General features: G+C 35.6%; 1 protein-coding gene across 3 annotated transcripts in view; it reads right to left on the bottom strand.

Annotated features, from left to right (window-relative positions):
- GUCY1A1 (guanylate cyclase 1 soluble subunit alpha 1) overlaps window positions 1-11,370 on the bottom strand; it is a 96,070-nt gene extending 84,700 nt beyond the window's left edge. Inside the window, exon 1 of one of the 3 annotated variants that reach the window (XM_003773115.4) lies at window positions 10,931-11,370. The gene's annotated coding sequence lies outside the window, so the exon portion shown is untranslated. Of the gene's footprint in view, window positions 1-10,451; window positions 10,653-10,681; window positions 10,889-10,930 lie in introns of those variants that run through there. The other 2 variants (XM_023505909.2, XM_031943198.1) reach the window with 2 other exon arrangements.
- Between the last annotated feature and the right edge of the window lie 16,542 nt (window positions 11,371-27,912).

The following is a 27,912-nucleotide window of genomic DNA, read 5'->3' as shown; positions in this document are numbered from 1 at the left end:
ACAATTTATTTAGCCATTCTCCAGTTGGTGGGCATCCACTCTGTTTCCAGTTTCTTGCCACTACAAGAAGGGCTGCCACAAACATTCTTGCACATACATGTCCCTTTCTCTTCTTCAATATCTCTTTGGGATATAAGCCCAGTAGTAACACTTCTGGATTAAAGGATATGCACAGTTTGATAATTTTTTGAGCATAGTTCCAAATTGCTTTCCAGAATGGTTGGATCCATTCACAACTCCACCAACAATGCATCAGTATCCCACTTTTCCCACATCCCCTCCAACATTTGCCATTATCTTTTCCTGTCATCTTAGCCAATCTGAGAGGTGTGTAGTGGTATCTCAGAGTTGTCTTAGTTTGCAGAGAAATTATAATTTAACAAGCATTTATTAAACACCTTTTATATGGAATAGATGGATCCCTATTGCATTAGATCCAAACTCCTAAATATGCTCATAATTTAGCCCAAAATGACTTATCAAACCTTATTTCACACTACTCCCTGACATATTAAAGCCCAGAATTGTGCCATGATTCAGTACCTTGAAAAAGAGAAGAGGTTAGAGTCAATATCTTATAGTGGAGAAATGGTTTCCAGAATTCATGGTGCATAAAGTTAGTCTATAAATTCCTATCTTCCAGTGGTTGATAACTATCAGCAGACATAGTATCTACAAGAGTGGTCAATTTCAGATAGGAATGCATGTTGGCACTATGTGTAGGTAAAGGGGAACCAACACTCAAAGAGATTATCAATAGAGTATTAGTCTAATTGCCTCCCAAAATGTAAGACGTTCCTTAAGAACAAAGGCTATTTCATTTTTATCTCTATATAGATGTTGAATTATGTTTTGTTGCCAAAAGGTACATTGATAATCTAGATAGGTTATTGATGGAAGAAGCAATTTCAGCACCAAGGGCAGAGCTAGTCAAAATAATCCAACTATACTAATTTGTTTCAAATGCACTGATCAGGAATAGAAAGGATAAATCAAAACCAAAAAGCAAGTTTGGAGAGTCGCAGATCTTTGACAGGGTAAGGAAGGTAAGAGATGAAAAGCTTGAAGTCTAAAGCTGAAATTATTCTGGTATTCAGCTAGTAAAGTCTTCCTTTTTGGGGAACATGGAGAAGGAGAAAGGAGGACTTTTCCAGGTTCATGGTCACTAATTGTAGGGTAGGAATCTCATAAGTATGACTAAACTAAGGGCGTGTGGTTAATAAAGAGAAATATTATCACTGGATCTTAGGATTTTACATGCTTTGGCAGATTCTAGACAGTTAGGCTGTCAACCTTATTGTCAGCAAAATCCACAATTAAGGAGCCAGCCCTAACCTAATAGCAAATATAAGAATTGGCAGGAACTTGTTCCAGAAAAGTGAAGAAACTACTGAAAAAGATCTAGTTCTCTGTAGTTGGTTTTAGTCCCAAGATGAATCCAAAAGATTTTCCCTAATTTTAAAACTAAAACCCAAAACAGGGGACAGTTCCAGCATTCTTTGTAAGCATTCTGATAGGATAAAATAGGACTGTTCATATAAAATAAATATGTGACCTTGCACTAAATACAATCATGCCCTAAATCATTCTTTAAAAATATTCCTTTAGTCTCTGTATATACTAAATGAACTTGGTTTACAGTTTATATATTCTTTAACAACTCATTGGGAAAAAATAAATCTAGTTAAATAATGAAATATTCATGTATGTCTCCAAATAACTTTTATGAGAAAACTAAAGTTAGGGATAAAGCAAAAAATATATGGAACTCAATGAAGCATCTTAACTGAAAATGAGTAAAAATCTCTGGTGGCATTATATCAGCAATGAGGCAAATAAAATTACCCAAAAGTAGTTCTTAATAGAGAAATTAGATTATATTGTGGGATTTTATACACAACAACCATTTTATTACAGGTTCTGAGAACAGTTAAGAAGGATTATGAATTTTCAACATTATGTTTTAAATGTTGCTTTTATATGAGATCAGCATGAAATATGGTACCATGGGATAAAACTTGGCATGTTGGTGGAGTTTGGAGGGAGACTCTAGACTTCAGCAATACTGTGAAGTTGATGAACTAAGTAAACTGTATGAATAGTCACTAGCAGTGTGATCTTGAAACAGTCACTTAACTCCTCTGAGACTGTTTCCCTACCTGTAAATTAATGGTAATTCTCAAAGTAACTACCTTCTAGAGCTATTGTGATGCACAAATTAGATAACATGCTTAAAGAATTTTAAAGTTCCATATGTGTAGTCAATATCTTTTTCTTATCTTTTTAGGGGGGGGGGTATAATTCAGCTAGAAATAGTTTTAGCACAATTTGCTATCCTACTCTCAATTTTTAAAAAATATTGTTCTATATACTATTGTACTAGGAGATAAAATGATTATCACTTTGCAATCTACCTTTTTACATCATTCAACTGAAATCTCTTGAAGGTAACTAGTGATCCTTTATTTGAAAAATCTCTTTACTCAATCTTTATCCTTATCTTTTTTTTAACATCTTTGTTGTGTTTGGCCCTGTTGACCACCTACTCCCCCAGGATACTTTCTCTTTTCAGTGTTTCAGGGCTTTTGTGACATTCTTAATTCCTGTAATTACCCCAATGTGACTGTTCTCTTTCTGAAACTCCTTTATTAATTATTTAGCCATCGCTGTCTGTCTCTGTGTTTTCCTGTCTCTCTATCTATCTGGGTCTCTCTCTGTCTCTGTCTCTCTGTCTTTCTTTCATCTGTCTGTCTGTCTGTCTGTCTCTGTCTCTGTGTCTCTCTCTGTTTCTCTGGGTCTCTCTCTGTTTCACTGTCTTTGTCTCTATCTCTCTGTCTCTCTGTGTGTCTATTTCTGTCTCTGTCTCTCTCTGTATGTGTCTAGCTGGGTCTCTCTGTGTCTCTTTTTCTCTCTATCTCTGTATGTCTCTCTCTATGTCTCTGTCTCTCTCTCTATCTGTGTCTCTGTGTCTCTGTCTCTCTCTGTGTGTCTCTGTGTGTCTCTGTCTCTCTCTCTTTACCTTAATCTCATGTGACAATCTCCTCAGCTCCCACATATTCAATTACCATATCTATACAAACAATTTGTAGACCGTGTATCCAGCCATTGTCTTTCTCCTGAGCTAGTCTCATAATATCAACTTCCTTTTGGACATTTCAAGCTGGTGTCTCATAAGCATCTCAAAATCAACGTGTACAAAGCAGACCTCATTCTCCCCTCTAAACTCTTCCCTCTCTTTAATTTCCTTACTGCTATTGAGGTCATCATCATTTTCTTGATCTTGGTGTCAACCTCAACATCTCCCTTCTGCTGACTCTACATACCTAATTCTTTGCCAAATTCTGTCATTTCTCCCTTTACATGTATAATTTACATCCCATTTTTTCCTACTCACACAGCTATTACTTTAGTTTTAGACCCTCATCACTTCTTACCTGCATAATTGTCATAGTCCTTTCTCTTTTCCTAGTTGCCTCAAATCTATCCCCTTTCCAAACCAACCATCAGCCAGTTATTTTTCTGAAGTGTAGATCTGACTATGGTCACTTCTTTACTCAGTAAATTTCAGTAATTCTCTATTACCTTTGAGAATCAAAAAATCCTCTCTGGCATTAAAGATCTCCATAATTTGATTCCTTCTGCCTTTTTAGTCTTCTTATACTTTATTTCCTTTTACACAATTCATAATCCAGCTACATCATTCTTCATACTCTACCTCCTATCTCTGTGTACCTCATGCCTAAAATTCTCTCCCTCCTTATCTTTCTGTCTTGGCTTCATTTAGGGTTCAAATCAAATGCAATCTTTTATGAAGCCCTCTATTAGGGCTTAGATACTAAGACTATATGTGTATATATATATATATATATATATATATATATATATATCATGTGATATACATATACATGTGATATACAATATATGTTTGTATATATACATATCTCTGTGTGTGTGTGTGTGTATATATATATATATAATGTATCCAGCAATTTACCCATTGTCTTCCTCATTTAAATTTAAGCTCATTAGTACAGAGACTGGGTTTGTCTTTCTTTGTATCCTTAGGGCTTAACTTATTGACTGCCATATTTAATAAATGTTAGGTGACTAACTTTTTATAAATGAATGAGGATATACATGAAGTGATATCTAAGCTTGTTTTCTATAGATTTACTAAAACATCTTCCTAACAACTCTAGGAGTCAAAAGGAGACTGGGGATACACACACATGTTATTTCAACATATTATTAAAAGTTGATAATTTGTTGACTTCATTTGATCTCACACGTTTGGATGATTTTCATTCTACACAGTTGGGATATCATGGGTATTTGCCATTGTAATATCTGTTAAAAAGGCTATTCTTTAATTTTTATGGATCAATGTTATATCCAACCAAGGGTGGGCAACAGTTTCATCTGCAATAATACTTTGATTGTATTGGAATGCCTTTATTTGATGGATTCTCAAGGATAGTTTGGGACAGATACTTTTTTGGCATGGAAATTTACTTACAAAAACCATCATCCCACTATCATCTCATAACAATGTTTATTAGACATGAATATTCTTTCATCTCTTGTATTGCAGCCTCTCTTTTGATCTACCCCATCATGTTTCTCAACTCTGCCAGTCCAGATTTAAGGATTAACTAAAGGACTTTTTCAATAAAAGATTATGGCACCAGCTATCCCAGAAAGATCTACATTTTAAAATAAGGCTAAGAATAATTAGAAACTCTTCAACATTGAAAAAAAGTTGAAATAATAAAGATGGGATAATTTTGGGCTTGGGTTTGGGAATCTATATGGTAACCTTTCAATTCATTAGATACACCTTCAAATCACAAGAATGTGATATTCTCTCTTTAAAATTGGGAGATAGCTCCTCCCAGTCATTATTTTATCTTAATGTCCTCAGTGACCTCAACTGAAGTGTTTATTCTACCTTGTTCTAATTCCACTTCTGCCTAATGGATCTGTGTGGCTATTCAGGCTGCTTAGGCTCTATACGTCTACAACTTCCTTCATCTTCTCCTCTCTTTTCCTCCCAGGAGAGAAATTGACTAATAATGACATTCACCCTCTTCCCCTGAACTTGAAAAAATAAAAGGGAAAAAATGACTTGATAATCAACCTTAGAAAAACTTTGGGGATATACAGATAACAGGGGCCTTAGAAACCCAGACATGCACTAAGCCTGGAGTCAGAAAGATGAATCTTCCTGAATTCAAAACTGACCTCAAAAATTTACTAACTTTGTGACTGAGAAACAACTAGATAGTACAGTTAACATCAAACCTGAAGGCAGGAAGACCTGAGTTCAAATTCTACCTCAGGCACTCACTAGCTATATAACCCTAGGCAAGTCACTTAATTTTTGTCTCAGTTTTCTCATCTGTAAAATGAGTTAGAGCAAGTCACTTAACCTTTGCTCCAGTTTCCTCATCTGTAAAATTATCTAAAAAAGGAAATTGCAGACAACATTGGTATCTTTGTCCAAAAGGGATCACAAGGAGTCAGATGCAACTGAACATAAACAGGGACATTAAAGGTTATCCTTTGAGTTTATCTCCCAAGTTTTCAACAAGATATGGAAGTCCATAGAGCTAAAATTATGTGGAAAAGATCATTCAAGTAGTAAGAAGGGCAAGATTTAAACTCAAGTTCCCTAATTCTAGCATCAGTGTTCTTTCTAACATGCCATGCTAGTTGCTACAGCATGACCTATTGTAATCATTTCCAACAGGAAACAAGCTATTAAAAATGAGAACTCCCAATAACTTTAAAGAATAGGTGGTAGGCAACAGAGAGAATACTGGACCTGGAGTCAGGAAGACAAGTTCAAATTTGGCTTCCATCTTTCTAGCTATATTCCTTATCTGCAAAGTAGGAATTTAATGTCTATCTCCAAGAGTTGTTATGAGGATCAAATGAGATAATATTTGTTAAAAAAAAAAAACAGGTGTATAAACCTTAAAGCATTATAGATATGCTAGCTATTTTAAATATTATTGTTATTAAAATTAAGTATGATAAAGATCATGCTAATATTATCTGGTATTTAGTTGAGTAGGCTGCTTAGAATAGAATCCCTTCTCATCTCAAGCTGTAAAAGTTCCCGTTTTTTTTGCAAGACCAAATTTAAACCCCAAGACCATCGAAATATAAATACACTACTTCTGTCAGGTAAAAATGCTCTCTCCTAAAATACCAACAATCCTGGTACTTTAATCGGCTTTATTTTGCACTTACTACTACCTCTCATATTATGTGTTTGGTTACATGTACAATTACTGTCCTTTTTCTTTATACTCTATGCTTTTTGAGAGAAGAAATCATGTTATTTTGTAGAACCCAGTACAATACTTTATATGCAGTAGACATATAATCATTGAATATCACTGATGAATGATTATGGCTAGCCAATGTGGCCATCTAAGCTTTGGATAAAGATTAGATTGGAGGAATTTCAAGCATTCTTCAATAAGTCAAACAACCAGTAAATTAACAAGCATTTTTAAATATTTATTACATGCCAGGCACTGGTGATACTCTGGTGATACAAATACAAAGAAAGAAATAATCTCAAAAAATTTAAGTTTTTATTTAGATTATGCGATTTTCTAGGGAAATTATAGGGAAACAGATAACTTGTCCAAATTTTGTAAAGCTTATATAAGTGGATTAGAGAAACAAAGTCATAAGAATTTTATTTTATCCTAGTCAGTGTCCACATCACTGGCCCTGAGTTTCTTCATAAGGCAAATGAGAAGAGTTCATAATATTCAGTCCTGGAAAGAGATCTTAGAGCTGATCAAGTTCAGTCCTCTTATTTTTAAAGGCAATGAAACTGAGGCTTGCAGAGATGGCACCACTTTCTAAGGTCACACAAAGTAAGAGCATATCTGAGATTTTGACATAGTTTCTCTGATTCCAAATCCTCATTTTTCAGAGGACAAAACTGAAGTTGATCAAAAAAACAAACAAACAAACAAACAAAAAAAACTAGATTACTTGCTAGACAGTACAGTTTGAAATCGGATAAGTGTCATCTGATATCCAGATCTCATATTCTTGCCACAGCACTATTTTGTTTGTTTTCAGATTCTTTTGATTTTTTTGTTTGTTTTAGAAATACTGGTGACAAAACTAAAACACTACATCAAATGATTGTGACAAGTCATGTTTTATCTGGTTATACAATTGCTATTAGTCACTTAAACTGTTCACATGAATATTTTGCTACTTGTTACTCAAGTTTAGAATCTACCTGACATTAGTTTTGAAACAGGCTTTCAAAACAATCTCTTAAGAAATAGAACAGAAATAAGAACCCATAAAGCAATTTTAATCTCTTCCTTCTGTCATTATTGACAGGTGAACAGAAAGACTATTGATTTAGGAGTCAAGAGATTTGGGTTCAAATTGCTGTTGACTCTTATGTGTATTTATGAGAGGCACTGGCTATACTGCTGGCTTCTCATGCTCAGTTTCTTCACCTGAAAATGGAAATAATTTTTGCATTTTTTTTATTATAAGGTTGTTATCACAAGGGTTGTTTTATCACCAGGTTGGGAAAATATTTTGTAAAGTCACTTCCTCTCTTTGGACCTCAGTTGCCTCATCTATAAATTGAGGACTGAATGACATTTAAGGTCTCCTCCAACTCTAAATATTGTGATCAAAATCATAAAATACCATAGGATCATGAATTGTTGATACCAAAATCAAATAAATGCTTCCATTAGATTCATATTAGTATTGTGCCAAAAAGAGGGGATGAAAAGTATTTGAAATAGTGACAACTCACAAACTTTATCTTTTTATCTGGTTGCATTAAATGTACAGATTCCTCCTTTAAAACCCATTTAAAATGGCACCTCCTAGAGCTAGCCTTCATAAATTAAGTAAGCAAGGAACTTTCTCTCTTAAGTTCACAGAGCCCTTTAATTACATCTCTGTAAAGTATTTTTATATTCTCTTATGTTCTAGTTATGTGTAAATTATGTGTATATATATTTATCCATATACATACACACATATCCATTCCTCAGGGAAAGATAGCGAAACTTCTATTCTAAATTTTTAATCCTATCAGCTATCCAGAAAAATGTTTTATATGCAGTGGATGTTTAATAAAAATTGAGTGACTGAATTGAATCGGACTTCATTTCTCCCTGTCCCCCCATTACTATTACAAGAAAAAGGAAACATAGTCTATTTATTACTCGTGGATGGAAGTTATGATCTGGGACCCAGGAAGACTTGGATTCACATAATCTTCCCTCTCCCCCTCCCATCAACCATACATACAAACATCTGTAAGTACACTATATATATTTACTATCTCTGTGTGAGATATGTGAGATGTGTGAGGAGTGTGTGTGTGTGTGTGTGTGTGTGTGTGTGTGTGCTGGAGCAGAGGCATGGATTTAACTTTCCTGATCTTCCAATAACTCATTAAAACTCTCATTTATAATTGGCTCTTGATCTTCCAAGATAATAGGAATTCCAGCACATAAGAAATCAGAAAGCATCCAAGTTTTGCCATAATTGTGCAATATTCCAATTAAGTATAAGGAATGGAATTCTTTGTATGATATCAGATTTTTAAAAGTTCTCCTATGCAATGACAAAAAACTATTTTCTTGATATTGTCACAATCAGAACTTTTTTTCCTGGCTCTTCTGTATCTAAAGTACAACATAAACTTTTCACATTGTAAGTAATGAAATTTCAATACCCTTTTTTGTTGGAAAAAATTTCACAAAACTGAATATTAATACTGCAATGATAAATCATTACTCTAAAAATTATAAGCGTGTCCTTGGTCTTGAAAAGTTTATATATGTGCTTTGGACTACTTTTATTTCCCAATGAAAACTGCCAGTTCAGAAAAGTTTTACAGAGCAAGTCGAGTACCTAACCTGTAAAACATATTAAATTTATTTGGTCTTTGGAAGTATGCAACTCTGTAGCTGCTAATTTTGAACTAGAGGTTGGGAGAAGGGGGTTGTGGGTGTTTTGATTTATAACTTCAGGGAAAACTGGAATTCAGTTTCACTCTAAGCAGTCATTTAAATAAATAAATAAATCCAAAACAGCAACTATGCCAAGGAACTATAAAAAGTTGTTTCTATCATTAAATGTTGATCACCAATACCAGGTGATCACACAGGTGGTTTTCAGAATGTCTATTAGTTGTGTTGTTGTTGTTGTTTTTTCTTTCAAAGGCATAAATAAGTAGTTCTTAGCACAGTCTCATCCCTGAAACATCAAATTCTAAAACAGCCTGTGCTATTAAAAAGTCAAGAATTTCACGGGGAGTTAGAAAATGACAAGATGCCCTAATATGCCCAATGGGGAGAAAGAAATAGTCCCTCTAGTTTGATATTATAAAGATGTTGCAACAGCTATTTTTTTTAAATGCAGTAATGAAAAAGGAAAAACAATGTTTACAAGAAAATGTAATAGGAAAGTGCAAGTTAGCAGAATTACAATCAAGTTTCTGGGTCTGCAGACCCTAAAATTCAAATAAGACCTGTTTTCGCTGTTACTACTAAACTGTGACCTAGAGACAAAGGGACCACCCTGCTCATTTCCAAAGCACTGAATTAGGATCCTAAACGGAAATTTCACTTTTGTCAGGTCATGACTTAAACGCTATGTAATCTCTTTGACCCCTGACCTTCTTGCCACCAGCAGTTGCCAAGATGAGAGTTCAAGTTAACCTTTGCATTTTGAAGAAGGGAGGCTGCTTCTTTTACACAAAGCTGCAGATGGTCAAAATCTGAAGTTGGTAGCAGCTTATTCCTTGGCAGACTAACTGAAGCAGCAGAAGGCTTTAGACAGGATATTAATCTCCTCCCCAAAGGTGCAAAGGACCTTGCGACGCCTTTTAAGGGGCTTTTTTCCCCGTATGTGTCCTCAGGTAGGAAAACTGGGCTCCATCGTGCATCTGCCCTCATATTAGGCTGTGGAAGGGGAGAGTCCGGAGCGCCTCCGGAGCCGCAGCCGGGTATGGGTAGCACTTTCCCACGGCCCAGCCCTGAGCGAAGTTAGCCAGTGTGGGTCAGCGAGAATGGCAAGGGCGCTGAGAGGCTCCAAAGTCCCCTTCCTCATCTCCCTAGGGCCCAAACCTCCCCTTCCTCTCGCATCCTCCCCCCAGCCTTGACCCAGGGTGCTCGGGCACTATCTTTTTTTTCTTCATCCCTCCTCCCAAGCGTGGGAAACAGACTCTATTTAGGGCCGCGCAAGGGCCCCGCTGGGCTGCAGCGGGGAGTGGGGAGCCGGGCAGGAGGCTTCTAAGGGGAAGAGGCAGGGCTGAAACCCGAGCTCGAGCCGAGCCCGGAGTGGAGAAGGAACTGGGCGAAGGCGCGCTACTCCGAAACCCCGGAACCCTAAGCTCAGGAGGCCACCCCAGAGTGGGCTGGGCAGCGATTACTTACTTTATGTCTTCCCAGACCTCAAGCCGGAATTCCAGATCCCTAGCGCCTTTAGGACGCGATCCACCAAGCTTGATCGCAAGCACTGGACCTGAGAGGGGGGTCCGGGGTGGAGGGGGAATGAGGGAGATTGAGGACTCCAGGATACGTGCTTCGGCCTCTAGTGCGCTGTGCACGCGTGTGCATGGCCCTCCTGGAGCTTTGCACTAAAATCACCCACCCTACCTGCTTACCAGCTCCAGGGCGGGCGGGGATCGGAGAATCGCCAGCTCTTCCGAGACCTGCCTTCTCTGCTTCTGCTTCACCGTGTCTGTGCGCGCGTGTGTAAGTGACACTAACACACACACACACACACAAGCAGTTCACCGCTTTCTCTTTGTCCTACCGTACGCCATAGGCTTTGAACCCTCCCTTCTCTCCAAGCACAGAAAAATGAAAGTAATTCTTCAGACTTAGACGTGTACCAGAAAAACGCCACTCACCATATTGCGCTCGCGTCCTCCTTCCTGGCTGTTTGTCTAAGTCTATTTGGCCGTCTCTGCTTGGGGTCGTCAGTCCCACCGCAGCTTTTCCTTCTGCTGAGGCTGCTCCGTCGGTGGGACGTTGTTCCTTGCTGTTTTCCCTCCCCTAGGTTCTCACTCCCTCTGTCCCAGTCTCCTAACTCACTTCAGAAACTTGTATTTTGGGCTACCGGCTCTATGCTCCACCCACCAGCCTCTGCTAGGAAAAGGCAAACCGAGTTCTGAGCTGCCAGATCAACCATCCAGCAACCGTTCTTTAGAGGTAGAAACCAAAGGGACAAAGGAGAAAGAGTAGGAGGAAACGAAGCCAGCGCCGGTGTATTTCACTATGCTTTCTTCCTTGACTTTGTGGTCGTTCTGAAAGGCTCTAGTTAACTGATTGAAGTGGCAGTAACGTTTTGACAACTGGGTTATGATTTGAGTTAGTTTCTCTGACTTTTACTTAGCCTGGAATTCCAGGTTCAGCCTAAGATCCTCTGTCAGAGGACATGCGGAGTCACTGAAAGACTTGGCTTTGCTTCTTAATGCTGCCATCTTTCCCCTCAGCATCCCACCTTTACTTGAGATCAGATGTAATGTGTGCACCATGAGCAGGCCATTATTTTTGTCAGGTAAAATTAGGAAAATTGCCCCCTACAAACAATGGAAGACATCATGATATGAAAGCTTTGTTTTGCCTTATTCTCCTATTCATTTTGATGCTGAATTGCCTTTCTAATAATGCATCATATTACTGTTTGAAGGGTACATGAGGTGAAATATCCAAAACAAATGTTTCACTTCCCATTGCCTATGTGACAACTTTCCCTCTTAAAAACCATCGTTTCAACTTCTGCCAAACCATTTCATCACGATTCTTGTGACCACTGAAGAAAACATTGATTTTATCATTTGACTTGCTAAATGTGGTCACCAACTTCTTCCTGTAAAGAGAGAGAGAGAGAGAGAGAGAGAGAGAGAGAGAGACCGAGAGAGACAGAGAGAGAGATGCAGAGAGAAGAGAGAGAGAGAAAGGCAGAGAGAAGAGAGAGGGGGAGAGAGAGAGAGAGAGAGAGAGAGAGAGAGAGAGAGAGAGAGAGAGAGATCTATCTCTTTGTTAGTGTTCTGTTTTAATTAAGAGTTTGAATCTTCAAAGGACATTGAGTTCTTTTGGTTTCCAAATTGCTGTTGCTCCAAAAATGTAGAGAAGCAAAATATGAAATTACATCAGATCATTGCAAGACCAGACTATTAATGCCTGAAAAAATTAGACAATTAAAAGTATATTATCCTAGGCTTTCTCTATTCCTTATGTTGTCTCCTATACACATTATGTTTCTAGAGTATTCTACAATGTTGCTAGTCTTTTAATTAGAACATTAAGAAACAATGGACAGACAGTATGTTATGACAGAAAGAATACTGATCTGGGAGTCATTTTTTCTCAGGAAGCTTTAGTTATCTCTTAGTAGATCTCTCTGTCCCCAGTCTTCAAAGATCTCTATCCCATCTTTTACACTGTTGCCAAATACATATTCCTGATATAAAAGGATATTCTTATCATTTCTGTCTAAAAACTTCAGTCGATTCTTACCAAATGAAGATGTGCTCATTGGAAATTTGAATGCCAATTGCCATTTCTTTATTTCATTTCATATTGTTTTTCCCTACCTATTCCTCTGCTGAGGCTGGACTACTTAATATTACTAGTTTTTCTCAGTCTTTCCTTAGTTTCCTTCTTTTTTTCTCCCTCATCATAGGATTTAGAAATGGAAAATATTAAGAGATTGTCTATTTCTCTTTTGCTCTCCCTCTACCCCCAAGAAAGAAGAAGCCTAGAGAGTGTAGAGAGATTAAATAATTACCCACAGGCAAATGGAAGAATGGAAATTTGCACCCAAATTTTTCTCTTTAAACCTGCTCTTGCCACTATATCATCCTACACCTCTCTCTGCTTATTGATATCCTCCAGGCCTTAATTCAAACACCTCTTGCTTCATGAAGTCTTTCCTCATTCTCCTAAATTGAAATAAATGTCTGTGTATTGGAAAACTGAGTTCTGTGAGGGTTAAATCACTTGCTCAAGAGTTCATACTTAAGCAGCAGAGCCAAAGTTTAAGTCCAGGTCTATAATCTACATACTCATACCATGAATTCTTAATATTCACGGATAAAAGAATAGCTTTCAGTAATCAATCTAATTAGATTTACATATGCAACAAGAGTAATAAGAAATCAGAAATGAGAATTAGGGGCTGTAAGTTTCAATCTTCATTTCTACCACTTTTATAAACTTGTTTTTTTTTTTTTTTAATAACTGCATTTTCTTATCTGTGAAATGAGTTCATTAGATAGGATAACCTCTTGCTCTAAACTTATGATGCTTTGATCTGTTGTTATGTATGAAAAAGTTCCCAATGAAGAATTTAAAAATCTATTTTCTAGCCATTCATCTTAATAAATACACAGTGAAAGTAGTACAAAGTTCCCAATGAAGAATTTAAAAATCTATTTTCTAGCCATTCATCTTAATAAATACACAGTGAAAGTAGTACTGGAGATAGTGTTACAGAATCTATGTTCTTCTGGTGATTCTACTACTTGTATGATTTAGAAAAGATGAGAAAGGCCTTAGTTTCTCCATCTTTAATATGAGTTAGAGTAGATGACGCCTAAGAATGCCTTGATTACATGCATAGATCATGCAATCTATGATCCCGATTGTGCGACTTTGCTTAAAATCACTTCAGTGTTGTCACCTTTATTTTCCTTCTCTACAGAATAAGAAGTGGAACAAAAAAGATCTCTTGGAGCACTGAAATTCTATGGGATGAGGTATAGAAGTACAATGCTAGAGAGTATCAGCAGCTTGGACCAGTATTTGAGGAATATTTTTGTAAATATATGGTATCAATTCTCTATATATTTTTGTTTGTTTGCACTAACATATTAGATGGAGGAGCAAGAAAAAAAATGTTATGTTAAAAACAGGAAATTCCAAATTAATTATTTGTAAGGTGGTCTTTTACATTTTTTTTTGTTCTTGATGTCTTTACTTTCTTGTTTCATGCCATTTTAATTCCTTTGTTTTCCTTTTTCCCCTTTAAAAGAATCTTTCTAAATACTTTTTATTGGTTTTTTTTTTTTTTGATTCATCACTTACAATAATTATGGCTCATCTGGTACTCTGAGACTCTCCTTTTGGAATGCAAAGCTTCATTTAGGGCCCCCAAGAATAATTTAAGATATCTGCATGAGAATCTATCTCTGTATCGGGTAAAAATGCTGTATTTATTTAAGCAATTCATAAAAAGTTTGGAATTGAAATTCCAAATGGAACATTGTCCCATTTTTCTTTGCCAAAAAAGGTGACTATCCTAAAATGATGCTTCAACAGAGTAGGTTTTAAAATGAACAAATGGAAGAAGTATTTACAACTTCATTCCAATCCTAACCCATTCCGCCATGAATGCTATTAACTTTAAAAAATGTGATAGCTTTGTTTTATTTTCTTTTACAAGATATTTGTGACTGTTCCAAGGCTTGCAGGGCATCATGGGACTGATGGAACAGTTTTTATACATTGGACAGGAATATCAAAGCCCCACTTACAATTAAAAAAAGCCTGCTTCTGAGAATCTCACAGACATTCAAAACAGGACCAGATAAATGTTTCAATATATAGGAGGAATATTGATATTCCATTATTCAATGTTGCAAAGATTATGGTCAGCCTGTACACAGATTTTCATGAAGTTTATAATAATAATATGGTAACAATATCACTTATACCACACTTTAAGGGTTTCCAAAACAAAGAGACTGATAACAAAGCTCAAAAAGGATAAAGGAAGGAAGGAAGGAAGGGTAAAAAAGAAAGGAAAGAAGGAAGAGAAGAAAGAAATGAAGGAAAGAGGGCCAAAGAATGCAACCCATAGTAATGTTATTTTTGGAATCCCTGGTTCCCTTAAAAATTACATAAAATTGGATTTGACTCTTTTCAACAATGAGGTTATTCAGGCCAATTCCTTTTTTAAAATTTATTTTATTATAGCTTTTTATTTACAAAACATATACATGGGTAATCTTTCAACACTGACCCTTGCAAAACTTTATGTTCCTAATTTTCTCTTCTTCCCACCCGCCTCTACCCTTAGATAGCAGGTAGTCAAATATATGTTAAATATGTTAAAATATACGTTAAATCCAATATATGTATACATATTTATACAGTTATTTTGCTGCACAAGAAAAATTAGATCTAGAAAGAAAAAAACCTGAGAAAGAAAACAAAAAATGCAAACAAACAATAACACAAAGAGTGAAAATGCTATGTTGTGATCCACACTCAGTTCCCATAGTCCTCTCTCTGGTAGCAGATGGCTCTCTTCATTACTGAACAATTGGAACTGGTTTGAATCATCTCATTGTTGAAGAGAGCCACATCCATCAAAATTGATCATTGTATAGTCTTGTTGCCATGTATAATGATCTCCTGGTTCTGCTCATTTCATTTAGTATCAGTGCATATAAGTCTTTCCAGGCTTCTCTGTATTCATCCTGCTGGTCATTTCTCACAGAACAATAACATTCCATAGCATATGCCATAACTTATTCAGCCATTCTCCAACTGATGGGCATCCACTCAGTTTCCACTTTCTGGCTACTACAAACAGGGCTGCCACTAACATTTTTGCACATGTGGGTCCCTTTCCCTCCTTTAAGATCTCTTTGGGATATAAGCCCTGTAGTAACACTGCTAGGTCAAAGGGTATGCACAGTTTGATAACTTTTTGACCATAGTTCCAAATTGCTCTCCAGAATGATTGGATTCATTCACAGTTACACCAACAATGTATCAGCATCTCAGTTTTCCCACATCCCTTCCAACATTCATCATTATCTTTCCCTGTCATCTTAGCCAATCTGACAGGTGTGTAGTGGTATCTCAGAGTTGTCTTAATTTGCATTTCTCTGATTAATAGTGATTCAGAGCACCTTTTCATAGGATTAGAAATAGTTTCAATTTTTTCATCTGAAAATTGTCTATTTATATACTTTGACCAGTTATCAATTGGAGAATGGCTTGATTTCTTATAAATTTGAGTCAATTTTCTATATATTTTAGAAATGAGGCCTTTTTTCAGAACCTTTGAATGTAAAAATGTTTTTCCAGTTTATTGCTTCCCTTCTGATCTTGTCTGCATTTGTTTTGTTTGTACAAAAATATTTTAACTTAATATAATCAAAATTATCTATTTTGTGATCAATAATGATTTCTAGTTATTCTTTGGTCACAAAGTCCTTCCTCCTCCACAGGTCTGAGAGGTAAACTACCCTATGTTCTTCTAATTTGTAATATCATACTTTATGTCTAGGTCATGAACCCATTTTTACCTTATCTTGATATACAGTTAGGTGTGGCTCAATCAGGCCAATTCCAATAGACTTATGGTGGAGAGAAGATTATGGAGATTGAATGGGAATCACAACACCGTAATTTCATTTCTTTTGTTGTTGTTGTTTGCTGGCTTGTCTTTTTTTCCTCTCATTTTTCCCCTTTTGATCTGAATTTTCTTATGCAGCATAATAAATGGGGAAATGTGTTTAGACTAATTACACATGCTTAACCTATATTAGATTACTTGCTGTCTAGGGAAGGAGGTAGAGGGGAAAGAAGGAAAAATATGGAAAATTAGGTTTTATAGGGGTGAATGTTGAAAACTATTTTTGCATGTATTTTGAAAACTAAAAAGCTATTATTACAAAGAATTACATCAAATGCTATCTTCTGCATAAGGTTTTTTCCTGCCTCTCCCTCCTCTGAATACCTACTATGATGCCTATTTCCCCACACCCCCAATCTCCCCATTATTTTGTGTTTTCTACATATACCTATATGTGTGGATACTGCCCCATTTCTCCCCCTTAGAAGGTAAACTCCTTGAGAACAGAAGTTTTACTTTTATCTTTATATCTCCAGCATTTAGCACAATGCCTGTAACACTGATGGAGTTTAATAAATGCTTGTTAATTTGTCGATATTAGACACTGACTCAGAAGAAGGTTAATAAGCTGCTTTGGCTACCAGTCAGTTTGTTTCACCAAAGTTTCTGGACCAGGCTTCAACAAAACTGAAATGCAGTAGATTAAGTCCTGATCCAGATCTGAAACCAGTGAAGGGAGCTAGATGTAAAGCTTTTATTTCTAGCCTGCTAATAGAGACCATTTGATCTGCAGATCCTGTCCTGGGAAGCTTTTAAAGTTTTCCTACTTGGAAATTGGGAGAATACTGGTTAAGTCTTTCACCAGTCCAGTCTATCTTACATACTGCTGCCAAAGTAATTTTTCTTAAGTGCAGATCTGACACTATTCAGTACATTCAGTGCCTTCTTATTACTTCAATGATAAAAATAATCTCTTGTATTTTTTTTTTTGAAGTCATTCGCCACCTGGCCAATGACAGTGATCATTAATGCCCCTCCTATGTTGTTATATATTGTCAAATTGGCCTTCTTTCTCTTTCTACCAAAATGCCCTCCATCTCTGTGCCTTTGCTCTGGTCATGCTGCTGAAGGACTGGGATGTCCTCTCTCCTTAGCTACATCAGAATTCCTCTGTTTCTTTAACGTTTAAACTCAAGCACCAAATTCTGCATGAAGCCTTTCTTGGTCCTTTCCCAACTACTAGTGTTCTCCTTCTCAAACTGCAGTTATCCCTTCCACATCTTGATTTTCTCCATCTGGGTTTCGATATGTTGGGGGATTGAGGGAGAAGAAGGGAGGAAAGCCTCCCACACAAAAAATGAAATGGGGATTTGGGAGGAGTTTTGTGGAGGCTAAAGAGAATGGAGACACACAGATAATGTGTGAAGGCCAGAAGATGAAACAGAGCTTATAACCACATATTTAACTGAAATTTTATAATAAAATACTATAAACAATCCAAAAATATTTATATTTCTTTCCTAGTATGAAGGAAGGCCCAAAAAATTTTAAATGAATTTTCCAGATTGTGATGTGAAACGGATAAGTATATTTTGATAATATTTGTATTCATTCACATTATTTTTATACTGTATATACACATACATTCTTGTTGTCTCCATGTCTGAAGACAAGTTACTTGGGAGAAGGAATTTCTTCATTCTGTGTACTTTTCTTTCCAGAGCTTTGTATATTTACATGCTTAATGAATGCTTGTTGATAAATTGATATATTCTTGCAAAAGAATATACGTGTTCAAATCTTATTTTGTAAGAATAGTTATAGTCTAAAAAACCTTAAAATTTGTTCTGAAGCTTTATTTTTTCAGTCTTTTGTTCTGGAAATTGAAATTATTATCTTGGGGAAAATATTTTTCTTGGTAAAATGCAATTATTCCTAAAGCTTCAGATATGTTTTTACCTCAATTTTTTCATAACATCCCCAGTATATCTATAAAAAATATTCATAGGCTCTCTGATGGTTAATGCAAAAAAAAAAGTTACTAGCTTCTCCTCTCTTTTAATCAGGTGTCAAAAGTACTAATGTTGGCTTTAAGGAAAAAAAGGTATAAAAAAGACTCTGCTGCAAGGAAACAGCTTGTAAAGGGAGATAAGACTTGTGGAGAACCTCAGTCAGATGAAGCTTTGTACTTAGAGCTATGATAAATGAGGTAGGGTTTTCTCTGTGGTGTCTTTGTGAGTTACTCATTTGAAATTTTCTATTTCCCCCTTATTTTAATAAAACACCAGTAATTTTGTGAATAGCATGCTTTCATATACATAAAGTACCTCCAATTACTTTCAGGATTACTAGAGGTGCTTGGGGACAATCATTTTTGTAACTAATGGTCTGATTCTCTATCTGATCTATTACTAAGTTGTTAAACTGAATCAGAGATGCACAAATCCAATAGTAAAAGCATCAAGATAGGAAATGATGTTGATTAAAAAATCACAGGTTGAGATTTGGGGGAGATCTGAGTTAGAGGTGAAACATCTTTGAATACAAAAGGATGCAATCTCTTACACCTGGGGGGGGGGGGAGGAGATACATAAAATTTCTCATATTCCCCTGTATAATGGAAGGATATAGTCACTTTGAAACACATAGTCCCAAAGGTGGATTCCTATATGTTGCCTATAGAATCCTTTGATCAGAATGAAAAACAGCTGATAGTTTTCTCTTTGATTCTACAGTCATCATGGAAAAACAACACTATGATTGCAGGATGCTCTAACTATACTTTTCTTTTCTTTTTTTTTCTTCAAGGCATTTGGGGTTGTGACTTACCCAAGGTCACACAACTAGTAAGAATTAAATGTCTGAGGCAGGTTTGAACTCAAGTCTTCTTGACTTCAGGACTGGTATTCTATCTACTGGTATGCTATCTAAAGATGACAGCCATCTAGCTGCCCCTCATATAGTTCTTACGTGTGTATTGTCTTTATTGTCCATATTACAACCTATATATTTGCTTCCTTTCCATTTATCCCTCTTTTTTAAACTTCCTGCCTTGTACCACACATTCCCCTTATCAGAGTCCTTACCTGGTAACACCCTGTTGCTATGGGGTTATGCATAACCTCCTGAAAAATAGTAAACTAGAAAATTTGTCTTTGTGAATAAAACTCACTCAAACCCAGAATTGTGGGAAATAAAGTCCTGAGTGTCAGTGTAATGGGGTAGGTCATTCAAGGGGCTTTCTCCAGGTTTCAAGTTGGGACTCAAGTAAAAAGGAATAGGACATTAACCACCTACTTATCCATCCGCATTTCCTAATTAATCTGAGTTCTTTGTGCTCTAGGCATTACATGTCAAACAGAAAAGCTCCATTTACACATAAATTTCTGTATTCATTCCCCTTAAAAGGGCAAGTGAATAAATCCAAGTTGATGACATTTTGCTATGATTTGTGACTCAAGTTCATAAAGGGAAAATGCCTGATGGGAACCAGTTTCTGTGTAAAGATTCCCCAAGGTACTTTGTGGTCTAGAATATTCACATTAAACACAATGTTTAATATAATGCCCCCAAAAATATACAGGGAGAAAAAAGCTACCTGGATTTTGAGGATTAGTGGTTCCAAAGGATATCATATTAACTTATTTATATCTTATTCCTCTCGTCATGAGGTTCTTTTTCTCTGCTGGCAGAGAATAATCATATAAACATAAAAAGTAAGCTGAGATCACAATGTGTAGAACATTTGGACACAGTTACCAGCTTTACATTTTATTGTAACATTAGTAGGAGCCTTGTCTGGAAAATTCTTTCCTTGAAAACAACTTTTGCATATACCTTTATGAAATACAAAGGATATTTTAAATGTGTATATTTCACTCCATTCTCAAATATATATGTTCATTCCTACAGGTATAACTATATATTTATACACACACACACATATACACACATATACATATCTACATATAAAATAGTACATGTGTGTATGTATGTGCCATGTGTTTCTTTTTTTTTTGCCATGTGTTTCATAGTATGCCATATATAATATATCAAAAAACTTCCTTAAAAATTAAAGTGAAGTTTACTGATCTATAGGTTTCCCTTTCTCTACTCTTATGGTATCATTCCCCTTTCCCAAGAATTTTTTTCAGCCTTAAAATTTATTATCAAATCTCTGTATAGGTTTTCCCCAAGGACCAATATAGAATCTTTTCTCATATATGATAAAATCACAGATAATCTCAGTTGAATTCCTTTATAGAGCTCATATATATACGTTGACAAACACTCTATTCTGTATCCCAGGCACTGGCTTTAACATTTAATTAAGCTTGAAGGGGAGCCAAGATGGTAGAGTTGCAGAAAAATGCAAATATCTCTATCCCCATTCCTCTATCTCCAAATAGTTTTTCAAACATATATAGAAAATGCACTAGGCAAATACTGATTGGAAAGAGAAAATAATTTCAGCCTAAGTTGGCACAAGAATATAGATTATATATTATTTAAGTTCCACGAACAAGGAAAAGTAGAAAAAACTCAGAACCATATGCATAAAGTGATGTTATGATATATCTATGCTTTATAAGTATAAGTAATTCCACAAATTAAGTCAGAGAGATAGTGGACAGAGAGTTAGACTTAGAGTTAGGAAGACCTGGGTGCAAATTTTGCCTCTGACACTAGCTGTGTGACCCTTGGCAAATCATTTTACTTCTATTTATTTAGAGTAACTCTTCAAGACTGTTAAGTTGAAGATAAAGTTCCAACCTACATTTTATAGTGAAAGTGATTTCCTCATCCAGGAGTTACTTAAACCAATGAAGTCACAAGTTTAGTTCCTATCCCTGTCTTAAAGTAATTCATCAAATTCTAATGAGCAACTTCCAGCATTTGATAATTATCTTTCTTAAAAGTATGTCTTCTAAATAAGAAATACAGGAGACATAGAGATGAAATCCAGCATACTCATGATCTCCAAATTGTTTGCAATTCTGCTACAATGAATATATCAGTTGTAATCATTATCCAGGTCTCCAAAACTTGTTAAAAAAAACTTAAAAATTCATACTCCTTTGCTGGGAATTCAAGACTATCAACAATCTCATATCCTTTCAACATTATTTCAAATGACTTGTTTCTAGAAATTCATTTCTTGGCTAAAATATTCTACTTTCTGCCCTCTGAGCATCTAATTGTCTTCAGAATGACTAAAGTTATTTCATATACTGAAGATAGCTTCTAGTGCTTCTTTTATCCTTTATTCATGTTTATCCATAAACTTTTATCCATTTTTAAAGCTTAATTCAAATAATTATTCCTTCAAGAATTCTTTCCCATTATTCCCTCTTGCTACCAATATCTCACATCAGACTATACATAATCCTTTATTTTCCTTTTTTTCTATGTGTGTGAGAGTTGCACTTAATTGTATATGTAAGCAGTTTAAACAGACAATCCTGATCAATTTACTATGTTCCCCACTTAATTTGTTGAGATTCCTGATTGTGGTCTTATATTAAGAGCAATCTGCAGGCTACCTTCCCTTGGAGAGCAAACTCTGGAAATAGCAACTAGCTGAAAAGCAACCAGGAACATCTGTGATTGGACTTGGGGGAAGGAGGGGGAGAGTCTGTCTCCAAGATAATCATTAGCTGAAAGTTAGTTTGTTGGAAGAGCCATACCTTCCTTCACTGCCAACATCAAGTGAACTGTGAAACCAAGACATGGTTGTTTACTTGTTGAGACTAATTCTTCTTCTTCTTTTTCTTCTTCTTCTTCTTTTCTTCTTCTTCCTCCTCCTCTTTTTTTCTCCTCCTCCTCCTCCTCTTCTTCTTTTCCTCCTCTTCTTCTTCTTTTTCTTCTTCTTGATCTTCATCTTTCTTATTCTTCTTTTCTTTTTCTCTTATTATTATGAGAGCAGAAAGAGAGAAAAGGTGATTTTTTTTCTTTTCCTCTTACCATGGGGAGCAGTTAATGGTGACATTAGGAGAAACATATAGCAAGTTCTATGCATTTGCACAGGGAGTTCCTAAATCTCAAGTGTGAAGAAAAACTGCTATCACTCACACAAACAGCAGCAACAACAACAACAATAACTAACATTTATATAGCTTACTATATTTACTATATAGCTTACTTTTGAAGCATTATATTCCGCAATTATGACCTTATTTGGTTCCACAACAACTCTGGGAGATATATGCTATTATTATCCCCATTTTACATATGAGAAAATAGAAGTATAAAGAAGTTAAATGATTTGCACAACTAGTGCACACAACTAGTAAGTATTTGAAACAATTTGAACTCAGGTCATTCTATCCACTGAGTCACCTAACTGCCCCTTGTTTATAGTTTCCAGGGCACTAATATTGTATCATACTAGGGTAATTTGGCCAAATGTTCTAATTCTCTATTGGTGAAGCCATTTGCATTGTTCTTATTTAACTTCTACATTCTATAGATACCATGACACTGACAAAACAGAAGAATAAAACTACACATTAATTCTGATTTTACAAAAATTATACTAATTAGGATTATCTTTTGCATATTACTATTACTAATAATAGTAAAGTATTACTTTTAAGTACACAAAGGATTTTCCTCACAACAACTCTGGGAGGTAGATGCTGTAAATATTATGTCTGTGTTATAAATGGGAAAATTAAAACAGAGAAGTTGTTACTTTCTTATAGTCTTGCAGTTAGTTAAATGTCAGAAAAATATCTTTTATTTCCGCTTACCAAATCATGAGGCAAATACATATTATTAGTGTATATCAGATAAATTTTGTTTTATATATTCTTTTTCATATATTTCATATATATATGCATTTAATTTGCATTCGCCTTAAGATAATTGTATACTCATTCATTTATGCATATTCAATATTTTACTATGACTTTTATTTTAACTTCCATTAATAAGTAGAGCTACTGAAAAATATAAACCAGACAATAAGCAAAGAAAATAAGGAGAAAAGGTAACCCTTTCTTCCACCCCCAAAACTTGTGAATGATTGTTCATAATTCTATATACTTCCATTATATCATGATTTTTAAACCCATCCCAATGAGGAATAGACTGAGGTGGTGGAGAAATGACCAAATATAGAGTCAGGGACCTGGATTCAAATTCTGACTTTGACATATATAAGTGCTATAATGGACAACATGCTTCACTTTTTATGAGCCCAGGTCACCCCAAAAGACTTATTCCTAGATAATTTGTTAATCTTCAGGGCATATTGTGATGAAAAGATTACCTATAGTAATCGGTCCTGATTTCAAATCCAGACACTGCAACTTATTATCTGCGTGACCTTGAATGAGGCATCCAATCTCTAAAGCTTTCACTTTTTTGTTCAATTGTAAAATGAAGGTATTAATCTATATGATCTCTTAAAATCTCTTTTGGCTTCATATATATGAACCCCACAGAGAAGAACCCCAAATCAAAAAATGTATTTAATGTCTTTAAGAGATTAGTAGTCTAGTCTTCCTTATTTCTGAGATTCTTTGTGACCTTCTTTTTTGTGTATAATACTAATCTGTTGCTGTCATCATCTTTAACTAAATAGCTGTAGTTGATATAGATAATATTCTTTTAGTTCTGCTTTCTTTACTTTGAATCACATTCCCAAAAACATGAGAAAGAATGTTGCTAATGGCCCTAATTTGAAACACTGGCCATTCAACTGTCTTAAATACTCATTATTTTTAGCAGATGCCATCTGTCTCGTGATCAGATATTATAAAGTAGAGAAAATGCCTTGAAAATTTTAAAGTACAATATAAAAGTCTATTATTATCATTGTTATAATTTTATTCCAATCATACTCCCTTCTGCCAACCATTAGGAAGACTACACATTTTTACAGATACAGATAATATGATAGGAAGAAAGCTTGACAGGGGACAAAAGAGTAGGGTTCTATTACTTTGTTTAGTTTGTTACTATTTGTTTATTTTTTTTTTTTTGTTATTGAGTTTTGTCTATTGAGTTGTGTCTTTGTTATTCTTTGTCTGTTGTTGAATTGTGACTCCCTTACCCTGTGTACCATAGCAAGCCAAGAAATTTTCTTGACGATGATATTTCCATTTCCTCCTCCAGTGGATTTAAGCAAAGAGAAATTAAATGACTTGCCCAGTCACACAGCTAGTAGTATCTAAGTCCAGATTGAAACTATGGTCTTTCTTATTTCAGGCTCAGTACTATAACCACTGAGTCACTTAGCTGTCTATTATTTGCTATTTGTGTGCTCTATTGCAAATCATTTAACTTCTCTACTTTGAAGATTTTTCATTTGCAATATGAGGGAGATATACTAGATAATTTCTTAGATTCCTTTCAACTTTTTTGATTTGATCATATAGATTAGTTGTGAAGACATTTTTATGGACTTTAAGATCAGGGAAAATTTATTTGACATATTCTTTTGTGTTTGGATAATAGACTTACAAAAACTTGAGGACAATAATTATTTTCAGGTAGACAAGATGTGAAAGCAGGATGAGGAAGATGGGTGCAAAACGATGAGTTGGAGATTGTCTGACTATCTGGGTCAGGGAAAAGAAGTATTATATTTGACATTTGTTTCATCTAAGATATGGGTAGCCATCTGTACAAACCATGTTTGATCTAATACTAATCCCATTCCCTATCTACCTTTCTTTTTTCTATTACCCTCAACCCAACTCTACCAATATCAGATCTGTTCATTGTTTCTGCTGTTTTATCTGGGATACCTTTTTTATAGGTAATAAACTAGCTTTCACCTTACAATTTTTCTTTCTCGGTACTTCTATCTTGTACTCATTGAAACAGCTCCAGTGTTGTTCTGGTAAAATACTTAACAACCTACTCTCCCCAAAATACACACATGATAGAATTTATGTTTGATTGTTAATGTTTTCTCCATCCTTAAGTCTATGAATCAATAAAACAATAAATCAATCCCTAATTCGTAGCATTTGAGGATTTCTGAGGATCACACCAAAATTTTAAAAATCGGGTCTTTTGAGCCAAGTTAAGCTGGTTCCAGTAAAGCCCTGTAATAGCTCTTACTTGATTTCAAGCCCCAGAGTCACCCTTCCAACACTATCCGAGCTTTCTTTCATACTATCTCATCTATACCCTCTTCAAAATTTTCAATGATCTTTTAATTATCAAATCTAAAAACCCTTTCTCCTCATCATCCTTTTCTTAATACTATCTTATTCCTAGGATTTCATGGTATTATTCTCTCTCACTTTTCCCCCTACCTTTTTTGACTGCTCAGTCTCAGACTCTTTCATGGAATCTTTATACAGGTCATGCCTACTAACCATAATATGTTTCTCCAAAGTATTTTCCTAGGTCTTATTTCTTCTCTTTCTATACTGTTTCTTTTGGTTGTGTCTTACAGTCACACATCTCCAGTTGCTTGTTGGATATAATATAAAAGTTTTAAACGCCACATTTCCAAAGCTAAATTCAGTATCTTTCACTCAAAATTCTCTCATCTTACTAATTTCCCCAGTATTGTGAAGGGTATCATTATCTTCCCAGTCAACGGAGCTCAAAATGTAGATCTCATCCTCAATTCCTCATTCTCTCATCACCTCTGCTCCCTAAGCAATATAGTTCCAAGTCATGTTGATTTTTATCTTCACATTGTCTTTCATATACATGCCCTTCTCTCTTCTGCCACTGCCCCTATTCTGATACAGTTCCTTATGACTTCAAAATTGGACTATTTCTTTTTTTTTAATTAAAGCTTTTTATTTTTCAAAACATATGCATGGACAATTCTTCAACATTAGCCCTGTATTCTAATGTTTCCCTCTCCCCCAACACCCTCCCCTAGATGGCAAGTAGTCCAATATATGTTAAATATGGTAGAAATATATGTTAAATCCAATATATACATACATATTTATATGATTATCATGCCATATTTATATGATTATCATGCCACACAAGAAAAAAAGCAAAATAAAATGTAAGCAAACAACAAAAAGAGTGAAAATGTTATGTTGTGAACCACACTCAGTTCCCACAGTCCTCTCTCTGTGTGTAGATGGCTCTCTCCATCATTGAACAATTGGAACTGGTTTGAATCATTTCATTGTTGAAGAGAGCCAAGTCCGTCAGAACTGATCGTTATATAATCTTGCTGTTGCCGTGTACAGTGATCTCCTGGTTCTGCTCATTTCATTTAGCATCACTTCATATAAGTCTTTCCAGGCCTTTCTGAAATCATCCTGTTAGTCATCTTACAGAACAATAATATTCTGTAATGGGCTGAAGCTCGAGTTGATGCACTGAGGTCCCAAGCACATGAGGCTAAATAGTAATTGGATCATACTCTATTAATATATATGCTTGGAGAAAGAATGGCCCCCACCCACTCTTTGTGCAAGTCCTGATGTGTTGTATAGGAAATGACAATTTTGGTGGGTAGAGGCAGAGGGATGGAGAGAGAAGCAGAAGGGACTGCTGGCTGGCTTTCTGTTGCAGCTGCTCACATTGCGATCATGATCCCCCTTCACCTCTGCTAGCTGGGTCCTGTCTCAGCTGCCCATATTGCTATGGCAATCCCCCTTCACTTCAAAAAGAATAAAGATTGAAGATTTCCCCTTAATCTGAATTCCTGACTGCAGCTGATTTTAAAATATGTGGTCATCACAATATTCCATAACATTCATATACCATAATTTATTCAGCCATTCTCCAATTGATGGGCATCCTTTCAGTTTCCAAAAACTGGACTATTTCAAGAGCCTTCTGAATGACCTCTTTCCTTAAGTCTCTTTTCACTACAATCTATCTTCCATTCAGTTACCACATAGATCTTCCTAAAGTACAAGTCTGCAGTCTAACATGGGCTCTATCTCTGTGTCTCTGTGTCGGTCTCTCTCTCTCTCTCTCTCTCTCTCTCTTTCTTTCTTCTCTCTCTCTCTCTCTCTTTCACACACACACACACACACACACACGTACATACATCACCACACAGTGATTTCCTATTACATTCAGGATCAAATACAAAATCTTCTGGATTTTACAATCCTTGGCCCTTTCTTACTTTTCCAGTCTGCTCACACTTTGCTTCCCTCTTAGTACTTTGTAATCTAGTGACTTTGGCATTATTTTTGTTCCCCGCACAATATACAGTGTCTCTTGACTCCATGCATTCATTTGCTATTCCTCATGCTTGGAATTCTTTCTCTTCTCATCTCTGCTTCCTGACTTGTCTGGCTTTTTTCAAGTCTCAGTGAAAATCCTATCTTCTACTAACAACCTTTCCTGCTCTCCTTAAATGCTAGTGCCTTCCACTTGAGATCACCTCCAAGTTATTCTGTACATATCTCATTTAAACATAATTGTTTTTCTGTAGTCTCCCCCCATTAGATTGTGAGCTTTTTGAGAACTAGAAATAATTTTTAATCTTTCTTTGTATCCATAATGCTTACCAAGTTCCTGGCACATAGTAAGTGATTAAGAAATGCTTATTTTCAACAAATTCTT

The sequence above is a fragment of the Sarcophilus harrisii genome, chromosome 6, assembly GCF_902635505.1.
Source record: "Sarcophilus harrisii chromosome 6, mSarHar1.11, whole genome shotgun sequence".
Lineage (NCBI taxonomy): Eukaryota > Metazoa > Chordata > Mammalia > Dasyuromorphia > Dasyuridae > Sarcophilus > Sarcophilus harrisii.
The sequence above is the reverse complement of the archived record's forward strand: the minus strand, read 5'-3'. Positions and strand labels throughout refer to the sequence as shown.